The sequence below is a fragment of the Bicyclus anynana genome, chromosome 12 (genome assembly GCF_947172395.1).
Source record: "Bicyclus anynana chromosome 12, ilBicAnyn1.1, whole genome shotgun sequence".
Classification (NCBI taxonomy): domain Eukaryota; kingdom Metazoa; phylum Arthropoda; class Insecta; order Lepidoptera; family Nymphalidae; genus Bicyclus; species Bicyclus anynana.
The window spans coordinates 2,099,708-2,113,316 of record NC_069094.1 but is presented as its reverse complement, the minus strand read 5'-3'; the positions used below and the strand labels follow the sequence as shown (position 1 = coordinate 2,113,316).

The window sequence follows — 13,609 nt, the reverse complement described above, 5'->3', positions numbered from 1 at the left end:
GTTTTCGTGTGGCTCTAGGACTCAGATTGGGTACACCATTGTGTTTAGAGCACAAATGTCCATGTGGGAAAGAGGTGAGTATATTAGGAATCCACGGGCTTTCATGCCAAAGGAGTGGCGGTAGGCTATTTCGGCATGGCTCTCTTAATGACATAATAAAAAGGGCTCTTGCCACCATAAATATTCCTGCGCTAATCGAGCCGTTAGGAATCAGTCGAGATGATGGCAAGAGACCTGATGGATTGACGCTGGTTCCCTGGGAAATGGGGCGGGCCCTAATGTGGGACGCTACATGCGTCGACACATTAGCACCGTGTCATATCAGGGAGACAGAATCAAGACCGGGAGCCGCAGCAGAAAAAGCTGAAACCGGTAAGTGGCTCAAGTATGCCTCTCTGACAGAGAGTTACATATTTGTACCTTTTGCCGTGGAGACCCTTGGGCCATGGAGTCGCAGTGCCAAAAAATTTTTCCGTACTATTTCACCGCGGCTTGTTGCCTCGACTGGTGACAGAAGGGCTGGCTCATTTTTTGCGCAAAGGATCAGCCTGGCTGTCCAGCGCGGAAATGCAGCCAGTATTCTTGCCACCATTCCACGTGGGCATGATTTGTATAGTTATTAGGATAAGTTAGCTTAAGTTCCTTATTGTATTCTTTCTCAATAAAAAAAAAAAAAAAAAAAACCAAATAATGAGACAGAAAAAGTATAGTACAGAAAACGTAATAATGACCAGAGTAAGATACAAAAGGCGGCATTATCGCTACGTAGCGATTTCTTCCAAGCAACCTGGAAAATTCCAGAACACGAGAATGTAGGTGGTGTAAATAAAATAAAATACATACCTACATTCAAATAATTACACACTTATACATAAACAAGATAACATAGATAAATATAAAAGAAGTCGGTTAATAATGCAGACAATTCGTAATTATCGCAGTTATTTTTAATTCAAAATATTTTAAGTTTTTTTAGTGCTTATACGTTACACATATTATAATAAAACAGTTTATCGTTTAAGCATTAAAGTATTTTACACTCAACCTCCTTCCGCCTAGCAACAGTAAAACCACAATCGATTTTATTAAACAAAATGATATTTCATAAGACAACTTTTCTCTCCCTTCTTTAACTAAGTAAAATTCTTATCTATGACAACCATGCCACGATAGCCCAGTGGATATCACCCCTGCCTTTGATTCGAAGGCTTAGGGTGGCCGCTCACTGACAATTTTTAGTTGGACGACTTTTTAATTGTGTTTTAATAAGTGATTTAGTTGGACAGATGTGCGGGCTGTCATACATCGCTATACCTGTTCTACAATCGGCCGACTAAGTCGGCCAACTAAAAGTTGTAAGTGAGCGGGGGATCTAAGTAAAGGCTCAGCATTTTACAGTCCCGAGATTGAAACCCACGGCCTCATATTCAAAAAGCCCCGCTAAACACTGGACCAGTAAGATGTTTACCGCTGGTTAAAAAGCTTTACATTACAAAGTATTTACCGATATAAATACCTAAGTACTTAAATTATTTATTGCCTGACATAACAGCATGTCACTCAAACGTAATCGTTGAATGTTATTCAGAATATGATACTCGTATAGCCTTCGTAACATATTCTGAAAGTGATAACAATGCAACAACAAGGTATGTCAGCTTATATCAATGTAATTATGTTATTTATCGACGTTAAAAGTATCTACAACTAGCGACTCGTCCTGGCTTGGCGCGTTCTGGCTGAAAGCGGCCATCTTGTACTTCTTACCTTGCAGGTAGAGGCGTAGCTAGCACCCTATCAGCCGTATTAATGAAAAGGGCCCCCCAAACTATAGGGGGCTTAAGTGTGAAAGCAAAAATTACTGGTAGCACTTAACCTGATGCTTCCCGGAGAATAAAAAAATGCTAATGAGATTTTCGGGATTTGCCGCTCGTCTATTGGGCCCCCCAACTATTTTTAATACTGGCCCCCTCCAAGCTACGCCACTGCTTACACGACCTAAATATACACCTAACACTCCGGCGTCGTTCTCGGTGTGGCGGACCCCAAGTGATATGTAAATTTTGAAGGTTAGTGAACTCTTCGCCGGTCTCTCGGACCGCTGTGTAGCGCATGCGTCCGGGTGGTTTCGTATTCCGCTACCCCAACCTATGGGCCCCCAGATGTGAAGGAACACGACCGGGTGTTATAGTGAGTAATATCATCATTACCAGCAGAAGGCTCGCTATAGAGCCAGACGGGAGGCCTTATAAAGAGCATTATAGAGTTGAGAGCCACCACACTGAGTCTCCAATGCTAGTTTGTGGGTGAGTGATATCTATTTATCTTTTAGGTTTCTTAACAATCACTAATGTAAATGGTAATGACCGGAGTGATTTTTGGAGAAAAGAAAAGCTCAATATTTCGTATTGAGATAACTCAACCCCAGGGAATCTTGATCTGAAACCACACAGACTAACCACTGAATCAAAGATGCAGTGTAAGGAGGTCATATTAAAAAACGGCTAATTTTCTTAACTACAAGTCGCTCGCGACTCCGTTCGCGTGTATTCTATTTATCAAAAATCCCACGGGAAACGTGATTTTTTTCCGAGATGAAAATATACACATAGCCTATGTGTTAATCCAGAGTAAAATCTATTTCCATTCCAAATATTAGCCAAAACGACCGCAGCGTAAACGAGGAACAAACTTACTTACTTACTTACACACACACACACACACACACACACACAAACTTTCGCCTTTAAAATAAAAAAAAATCACAAAACCTTAAAATATACAGGTAAGTACGTACACACATCAAAACCTTGTATTCGTGTAAACATTATAAAAATCAGTTGTAGTTTTTAAAAAATCCATTCAGACTAACATACAGTTTGTATGGATCTCGTTTTATAATACGTAGTAATAGTATTATATTATATTTCTATTTGAGTTGTTTACAACGCATATTAATGATAGAGGCACGACTCTTACTACAACACTATTTAAATATAACCCTTAACTAACATGACATGGCCAAAAGATCCCATTCGCTATTACAATCTACTTGAAGTCTTATTATTTAAAATCACGTAAAGACAACGTGTAAGATGATCAATCAATTTAATCAGTTATCAAATAATAAACAATCCACGACAACGCTCCTAAATACAAAAAAATCCGTTCTACTTCGGACACACTTTTCTTGTTAGATATTTTGTGAAAGAGTCAAATTGAATTTAATTTGATTTTTACAACCCGAATTTTCCATAAAGTAGAATATAGTTTTTATAAATTCAAATTTCTTTGTAATTACACAGTTCATATGAATCTCATCAGTCGTTCAGGAACTTCTTAAATACAAAAGGTACGCTGTATAAAAAAGAAATGTGTGTGTCTCGGTACGCTCGACAAAAGTTAAAATTAAACCTGCTGCCTTATGCATGAGAGACAGGGAAGTCAAACAGAGAGGTGCCGTAACGCGTTACCCTTTTATTTATTATTTACCTTTCAATAAGAAGCTGTCACTTCAAAACTTCAAGTTGATCAATCGACTACTTTTAAGATTAATAAAATGGGCTTTTTACTTGGACGATTTCGTTTTTGGACCTGTATTACATCCCAAAATCACAATTTTACTTATCTATGGTTGGAGTATGTGATGATCAACATTCAGGTTTTATGAAATGACGAAGGTCCATTTGGTCTGGCTCGTTGTCTAAAAGTGTTAAAAATTATAATAAAGCAATGATTTTTTTTAGTTCGATATAATCTTCTACTTATATTATATTTTTCACAAATTGCGTACATACTTATTCGTGAACTTTCACACATTTCTATAAACGTTTTACATTGACAATGGTCGATAGTACCGATTGACAAAAATATTGTCATTGTAATGCACGCGGCAAGTGTGGTGTTAATTCGCTTACCTTATTAGTGTCAGCTATTTATACAAATAGGACTAACTGAGTGCCACTTGCCGGCATTGTAATTCGTACTACCGACAGTGCGCGCGCGTTCGCAAGAAACATCGTAAATTATTTCGATATTATAAAATCGATATTTACATCGATCACATTGTATTGATAATTTAAAAATTGACATTTTGATAAAATACGTTTTTAAAGTGGGACATTAAATACTTTTGATAATATTTCATTGGACTACATTCCTTAGATAGACATATTTTTAATAGTTTTATTGATTTTAAAGATCGTGTGGGACAATTATATTTAGACATTGTGTTTTACTTCGTGTGTGATGAGTTCTTGTGACATTGAACTGAAAGTCTGCTGAGTTTTGCTGTTGCTTGTAAGTTTTCTTTTATATTATTTGAATAGATTAAAATAATAAAAATTTTAATAAAAAAAATACAACCGACTTCAAAACCTAAAAACGTACCCACTAAAGTAAAAAGTGAAAAATAACATCATAATATGTTCTACCTGCTGATCAGTATGAAGGCGGTGCTTAGCCGGTGATGTATTAATTCAAGCCATGTGAGAATATCTTATAGATTTAGATTTTGCAGACAGTATTGTTTCTTGTGGCTTGTGAGAAATGGAAAAAAAAGTCTCCTCTTAGAATGAGAGCGGTTAGGCCAATAGTCCACCACGCTGGCCCAATGCGGATTGGCAGACTTCACACACGCAGATAATTAAGAAAATTATCTGGTATGCAGGTTTCCTCACGATGTTTTCCGTTTAAGACACGTGATATTAAATTTCTTAAAATGTACACAACTGAAAAGTTGCATGCCCCGGACCGCATTGGAAACCACACCCTCCGGAATCGGAGGCAGAGGTTATATCCACTGGGCTATCACGTCGGAGGCAGAGGTCATATCTACTGGGCTATCACGATTCATTAAAGAAAACAATGTTATGTATATTATTACTAATGATAACCCACCACTTCTACCACGAGAAGACAGCTTAATCTTTCATTCCCTTTTTACTCCATTACATTAAATATTAACCATAGTCAATGAACTTTATACTTGACTATTCGAAACTAGCGGACGCCCGCTACTTCGTCCGCGTAAAATTCAGTTTTTCACAAATCCCGCAGGTTCCAAAGATTATTCCGGGATAATAGTAGCCTATGTGTTAATCCAGAGTAATATCTATTTCCATTCCAAATTTCAGCCAAATCGCTTCAGTAGTAGCGGCGTTAAACAGTTAAGTAAACATAAAATTGTGCATGTGGAGTCAGTCCTACTAATATTATAAACGCGAAAATTTGTATGTATACAAACATACAAACATACATACAAATTTTCGCGTTTATAATATTAGTAGGATGTTACATGCCTACAAAATCACCCCAAAAAAATATCTGAATTTTTGGTACTCTGACTCCACATGCACAATTTTATGTTTACTTACATTATATATTTATGTATGTATATTTAGTTTTTATACCTCCTGAACAAACGACACGACATTGTAGGTACACAATATTTAGGTATTATTTGTTTAAATTATTCGACTGAATGAAATTAAGACACTTAACCAGCTTTTTTCGCCTCAGTATCGACGCATTCGACGTCCTGGTGACATCTCTAATATTATAAAATCGTTGCAACTACCGTGAGTAAATTTTGAAAAATGACGACTTTCGTATTCAAAATTTAACCCCAATTTAACACCATAGAGTGATATTTCCACAATTCCGGATTCATTTTGCAAACAACACTATAATATAATAAACAGTGTAACAAACTACAGTAAAACCAACTGTGGTTTGCGTTGCATTATGGTTAGGCTAAATTTAAGTATGCATTTTGTAGAGTAATAAATAAATAAAAAAAAATTAAAAATATGATATAATTCAAAAAGTGGCTTATTTGTATTTGGAGATAAATTTTCAATTTTATTTTTGAAAAAAAAAATGAAATCGTACATAGTTTTGACCAACTCTCTATAAATATTACACGCAAACAAATTGAGCAGTATTCATGGTCATGAATAAATATTTTGTCATACTTATACGACATAACATTTGTTTACAATTTAACGACGCCGTAGAAAAATACGCGGCGCCGGGTGTCGAAACACAAGGCCGATTGATAAAGGTGTCTTTAGAGTTTAAAGATAACTTGAACTTGAAGTTTTATCTTTGACAATCTCTACGATAATGCAGGTGGAAATCTGCTGAGAAGATTTTATGCAGTTTTTTTTTATTCTTTACAAGTTAGCCCTTGACTACAATCTCACCTGATGGTAAGTGATGATGCAGTCTAAGATGGAAGCAGGCTAACTTGTTAGGAGGAGGATGAAAATCCACACCCCTTTCGGTTTCTACACGGCATCGTACCGGAACGCTAGATCGCTTGGCGGTACGTCTTTGCTGGTAGGGTGGTAACTAGCCACGGCCGAAGCCTCCCACCAGCCAGACCTGGACAAATTAAGAAAATCTCAATCTGCCCAGCCGGGGATCGAACAACTGCGCCACGGAGGCCGTCAAAGTAATAACAGATTATGACAGACCCTCCATAAATATTATTTATTCCTACGGTCATCATCATCATGTCAGTTGATGAACGCCTGCATCCAGCGAATCCCTGCGACTCGCTTGATGTCGTCAGTCTACCTGGGTGAGGAGGCTGAGGGTGGTGGTCCGGCCAATACTGCACTATCTAATGTGGGGTCGCCATTTCAGCACCTTGGGACCCCAATGTCCATCGGCTCTTCGAACTATGTGCCCCGCCCGTTGCCACTTCAGCTTCGCGACGGAACGGTATTCCTACGGTAGCTCTTTAATTTTTCGGCACAAAAGTATCATGAGTCCTATAGACACTCTTAATCTATCTCTGTATTCATTCAATTTCGTTAAGTCGGTCTGGCGTGATTGAGTAACCAATATCGTTAGATAGGCCTCAAAGCGTTGAAGAATTGGTTTCGCACATTGAGTACGTCATCACTCGTTTCTCTTTATTCATGGTGTGGCTTGTGTTTTTATACATCCAAAATGAACACGAAGGCAGAATTGAGGGATTAAAATGAAAAAAAGGGAATATTTTTTAAGTACACGTCCACTCACAGCATGCGCTTGTTCCGTACTAAGATAAGATGTGCGTTCACGTCTTTTGGTAATAACATAAAATTGTGCGTTCTTTAGTATGCGCCCATCTAACGATTTATATCGATGCATCCATCCAAATGAAAATAATAATTTCAAGAAACGTTTAGGTATAGTAAAAATCATTGAATCATGAAACTCTGAAAAGAAAAACCTGAATGCCTGCTTTAGAATAGATATAAAATCAAATTTAAATATAACATATATCCATGAAAAGCGAAATAATATTATTTTCTTAAATAACTTTCTCAGATCCGGTTTTTTTAAGATATTTTTAAATAACAAAACAATTTAAGGTAACATTAGCTTGAGGATAATAATAATAATAATCATTATTCATAATTATGCTAATAAATCAAAAGTATTTTCAACTTGTTGAGGTACCAAAAACAATTAATAATAACAGTTAATATTAATTGGATTTTTATTTTAATTTTGTATAATATTTTTATAGAATTTATTATATATTTTATTGTTAATGTAAATGGTATATAAAAAAATTTAGAATTAATTATTATTTCTTATTATCATAAATACATTCTACAGCGTACTTGAATACAGCTACTGGTTAATGGACCTATATTTACTTACGTTATTTAATGTTTAAATGGGTGTAAAATATAGGTAGGTACTTAAGGAAAAATAATATAATTGTTATATATTTTTTTATGAATGACATGTAATGTAATAAATCAAAAGTAATTTTCAATTTTTAAAATATTTTAATTATCATTTATGAACAGAATAATTTATACCACATTTATCACTCGCATGAATTTACTTGAATAATAAGTATAAATTTTTTAATAGTGTTTGTATTATATTTTGTATTTTATTAACAATTGTTTGTGTTTGTATTATATTTGGCCGTGGCTAGTTACCACCCTACCGACAAAGACGTACCGCCAAGCGATTTAGCGTTCCGGTACGATGTCGTGTAGAAACCGAAAGGGGTGTGGATTTTCTTCCTCCTTCTAACAAGTTAGCCCGCTTCCATCTTAGGTTGCATCATCACTTACCACCAGGTGAAATTCTAATCAAGGGCTATTCACTATTTTGGTCTTTATTAGCAACCTATTAAAATAAACATCAAATCAATATAGAAATGTCATCTACCTATTCTATGATATCCACCAGTAGGCACCGAATGACGTTTGGTACATATAATCTCAATTTCGTAATGTTAACTAACATACGTCAAAGATAGTGAATTGGACTGCAGGTGCAGTGCGTGACCGGTCACCACTGTGATATCGATTCATCACTGTCAGTTATCAACCGATATACAATGTATGTCAACTCAATGTCAAGTCAATGTCAAGTGTATAGAAGATAGTAAAGTACGACTTATAATAATAATTATTATTGAGCATGTCTTAGGTAGCCGTAGTTATCTGAAGATCTTAACAATTATACAGCTATATATTTTTATAGTGTATGTAAAGATTGCATTTTCCTTATTTATGCAGAAAATAACTCTTATTTATAGCATTATCATATATATATTTACATATCGTATTCAATTTTACTATTGTCATCGTATTATTTCAATCTTTTATCTTTATCTTCTATACTTATAATTAATCTATAGAGAAGTCCATTCTGTACATGAAATATATTTCCAAAATAACTCCCAGGGGGTGATTAGTGATCGATACTAATTCCAAAAATGCAATCAGTAAAATTTTTGTCTGTTTATCTGTCTGTATGTTCGTTATAGAAACAAAAACTACTCGACGGATTTTAACAAAACTTGGTACAATTATTCTTCATACTCCTGGACAGGTTATAGTATACTTATCATCACGCTACGATTAATAGGAGCAGAGCAGTGAAGGGATATGTTGGGAAAACGGGCGAAGTTACTCCATTTTCACAGCTATACTACTGTAAGGCCTGGATTAAAGAGGTCTAAGGGCGGACGAAGTCGCGGGCGTCCTCTAGTTGTATATTACCCTCAATTGTCATAATATGTAATAGGGGTTCACACTATCAGATCGATTTTGTAGCTTGATTGTAATCATGCTTGATGGTCTAAGACAGGACTAACTTTAGTCTATTGACTATCTAAATTCTTCATTATCAGTTCGACTTCACCAATTTGCGCTTTTCACTAATTCTTTCATAAGCAAATGTGCGAGTTTCTGGATATATATATACATCCTACTCGTAAATAAATAGAACCTCATTTTTGGAAGTCTATATAGAACCTTTTTCTTTTTGGAAGTCGGTTAAAACTACAATACAATACCGGCATGACAGGACAATGAACTTCTCCTACACTGGAGGTCACTGATATTTACGACATCTACTACATAATGTATGTATACATTTACATAATATTATAATGTATTATTTTGAATAACCAGTCTAATAGATACAGTGGTCTGTGATAATTTTGTTATTTTCAAATTATTTCTATTAATAACATTTAATTTTCCACTTTAACACGGTTATGTTAATCATGGTCATTAAATCATGTCAAAATGTTTATCTTGCATAGAACAAATTATTCTTATTAAAAGAAGTCTAGATTATTCTTATGACAGACTTGTGACAGACTATAAATCAAGATAAAATTAATTAGCTACTTAATTATTATATTAATATGGTAATAAATAAGCAAGTTCGTAAGGTTGTAGGGGGTAATCTCTATATCTGCTGAACTGATTTCGAAAATTCTTTTACTAATAGAAAACTACATCTTTGCTGAGTAATATAGGCTAAATTTTATCCCCTTATTCCCATGGAAAGGGGAAGTACTCGAGCGAATCCGCAGGGCTATCCTCAGTTAATAAATTGTATTTTTTAAAGACAAACAACCCGTTTATAAACTACAACTATACTAAAACCTTTCCTAAAAATTGCATTGCAGCAACGAGTAGGTACCTACTTATAAAACTAAAATTCTATTCAAAACGGATCAGTTTTTTCGAAAAACTCAGACATTCTAACTTAGAGTAGGTACATAACAATTTATATATTTATATTAAAAAACCGGATTAAGGAATTTCAATGTAATCAATCTTCCCCTATGGGCCTATGCATCCATAAGCGAACTACAAAAAAAATAGTAAAAAAACGCGCGGAATTTAAAATTGGCTAAATTTTCTTGTGCTCGTTTTTTTCTCGTTCGTTCGTGTGCCCCCTAGCCACTGGCTAGTGGACGGGGTGCCATATACAATTGCTTAAATAACTTATAAGCTAAACCAGGAACTTTCGGCCTCTTATGCGTATAGTTTATGCCAGATATATAAGGGTGCTGATACATCCTTGCTCACGTCTTTCTTAGGGCCTGTGCACACCATGTTTCTTAAACGCGCCGTTGACGTGCGTTTTAGATACACGCGTCGCAGGAGTTTTATCATGTAGAGCAGTTTTTTGTTGTTTGTATTACAAGTAATACACACGCGCGGTAGCAATGCGTTTATGTAGCTACAGACGGTCATAGACGGCGCGTTTAAAAAACGTGGTGTGTACTGGCGCTTATAATACCATTTCATACCCTACGCTTCGCCGTCTACCTATCTATAGACATGTAATTATTATTATTGAGTATATTATGTAGGTATATCATGCATATTATACTCTCTCTCTCCGCGTCGTGTTCCTCATTACTGAGGGTCGTGACCCCTATCACACATTCATAACTTTTTTCCGCACGATGTCACGCCATGCGGCTCGGCTTTTCGCGACTTGTAGAGCATCGTGTACTTTTGTATCGAGAGTGGTGCGGATTTGATCTGACCAACGCATCGGGCTACGTCCCCGAGGTCTCTTTCCTTCCACTTTGCCAGTGATAACAAGTTTCTCTAGGTTATCTCCTTCTCTCCTGGCAATGTGACCGAAGTACTCAAGGATCCTCTGAAGACAGGCGGTGGAAAGTCTTTTCGAGATGTTGAGTTGTTTCAACACCGATACATTGGTCCTATGCACTGTCCACGGAATACGGAGCATTCTTCGCCAGCACCACATCTCAAAGGCATCTATGCGATGCCGATCAGCTGATTTGATAGTCCATGTCTCAGCTGCATATGTGAATATTGGAAAGATTAGAGTCCGGACAAGACGCATTTTTGTGTTTAAGGAGATGTTCCTGTCTTTCCAAATTTTATGCAGTTGAGACATGGCACTTTTGGCCATCCCAATTCTTCTGCGAATTTCCATCTCACATGATCCTGTGTTTGTTATATTGGAATCCAGATATATGAAATTTTGAACTATTTCAAGATTCAAAGAGCCAGTGAGTTGTAATTTATTGGCGCGATCAACAACCATTAATTTTGTTTTCGATTTGTTTATGGAGAGACCCATTTCTTCGCTTACACGTGCCATTCTGTTCAATAAAGATGTCATCTCTCCCTCCGATGCTGCTAAGAGAGTTGTGTCATCAGCGTAGCGTAAATTGGTTAACTTTGCTCCACCAATGCTGATGCCACCATCCCAGTCTTCGAGAGTTCGTCTCATTATATACTCTCCATATATATTGAACAGAATAGGAGAAAGCACACAACCCTGCCTAACACCTTTGCAGAACTTGAAAGTGTTGGATGTAACCTCATCTATTCTTACAATTCCTGTGCTACTGCTGTACAGGTTTATGAGCAGTGTTACTAGATGTTGTGGCACTCCCAGGTCTGCAAGCACTCCCCACAAACAACTCCAGTTAACGCAATCGAAAGCTTTGCTATAATCAACAAAGCACATAATCATTGGCGTATTGAATTCGTATGCTTTCTCGATTAGCTGTCGCACATTTAAAATTTGTTCTCGGGTGCCTTTGCCTTTGACGAAACCAGCTTGTTCCTGAGGAATTTGCCAATCTAGGTAATGACGAATGCGGTTGTTAATAATATACAATAGTACTTTGCTGGCATGGGAGATTAGTGACAAAGTACGATAGTGATCACATTTCCGTGTCGAGCCTTTTTTGTGCAGAGGAACTACGACTGACATAGCCCAATCATTTGGCCTTTCACCTTTTTGCCAAATTAAGTCGCAAATCATATGCAGCATATCGATACCGGTTTCCCCTAGAGCTTTCAATGCCTCAGCTGTAATGTTGTCTGACCCAGGAGCTTTTTTCATCTTAAGCTTGTTTAACGCAGCAATGATCTCTGATCGGAGGATTGATGGTTCTAACTCCAAGTTGTTACAGTTAGTGTGATGTGTTGTTTCTGGATCACTGGAATCATTGTACAGATTTTCGCAATAACTACGCCACCTTTCAGCTATTGCGTCAAGCTCAAGTAAGTAGTTAAAGTATAATTAACATAAAATATTAGACAATTATAACTAATAATGTTATTATATTTACTTGCATGGCATGCATGACTTCTGAAAAATCTGGACGTTTAAAATTTACTCATACATAATTTTTAACCTCTAAAACATGCCGAGTAATCTCGAAGAAAGCAATTTACTAAAAACACTTGCCGAATTAAGAACATTCTTCCTTTCTGATACTTCGGTTTTTTATCAAATTTATCAAAATAAATATAAACAAAGTAAAGTACCTGCACCTTTACTATCGCGCATATAGCTTAAAGCTTCCTTCTATTAATGGGTTACTTAATCATCATCATTATCAGCCGATGGAGTCCACAGCTGGACATTAGCTGGACATGCCTCTTGTATAGACCAAACATGGTCTCGAGCCGTCATCATCCAGCAGCTCCTTGCAACCGGCTTGATGTCCTCGATCCATCTAGTGGGGAGTCGACCAACACTGCGCTTTCCGGTGCGGGGTCACCATTCCAGCACCTTGTGACCTCAATATCTTCAAGCCATAAAAAAAAATTATGACTCGTAAATCTATGCTTACTGCATTAAACAAAGTATTTATAACAAGTTTCAATTTACATCGAAACCACATGCATACATACACGTAGCAATAAATTACGACCATAAGGAAATTAGTACCACGTTCACATTTGTATTGACGAAGAATACATGATTACCTTTTTTACAGGATCCTGGCTATTTTATTATACTCTCAAATATAAACTTACTTACATATTAGACTCTACTTTTATACCAAACAAATTGTTATTGACCGACTTCAAAAAAAACGAGGAGGTTCTCAAGTCGATGCGTATGATTTTTTTTAATGTTTATTACCTCATAACTTTGTAATTTCTTAACCAATTTTGATTTTTTTTTTGTTTGAAAGAGTATATTTCCAGATTGGTCCCATTTAATTTTCATGAAAATCGGTATAGTAGTTTTTTGTTAAATTGAAAATAACGTAATAGCCCGTACTGTGGCGCACACACTAAAAACTGTTAAAAAATCAAAATCTTTTTAACAAAAAAATTCAATCGACTTGAAAATCACAAAAATCAACTAAAGAGCGAAAAATAACATCGTATGTGCTACCATCTGATCACTTTGAAGACGGTGCCAGCACAGTGATGTTTGACTCGAGCCGTTTAAACCAGAAGTTCGGTCGGACACACGAAGCTTTTTTGCACTCAGTACCATAAACAAACCCATTAGAGTCAGGTGTCAAGTTAATTTGCACTAGTTTTATGTAATG

The 13,609-nt window shown here is 36.3% G+C and overlaps 1 protein-coding gene across 1 annotated transcript in view; it reads left to right on the top strand.

Annotated features, from left to right (window-relative positions):
• The first annotated feature begins 3,959 nt into the window (after positions 1–3,959).
• The window catches only part of LOC112046255 (alkylglycerol monooxygenase), a 33,416-nt gene continuing 23,766 nt past the window's right edge, over positions 3,960–13,609 (top strand). The window contains exon 1 of the mRNA XM_024082848.2: positions 3,960–4,299. The gene's annotated coding sequence lies outside the window, so the exon portion shown is untranslated. The remainder of the gene's footprint in view (positions 4,300–13,609) is intronic.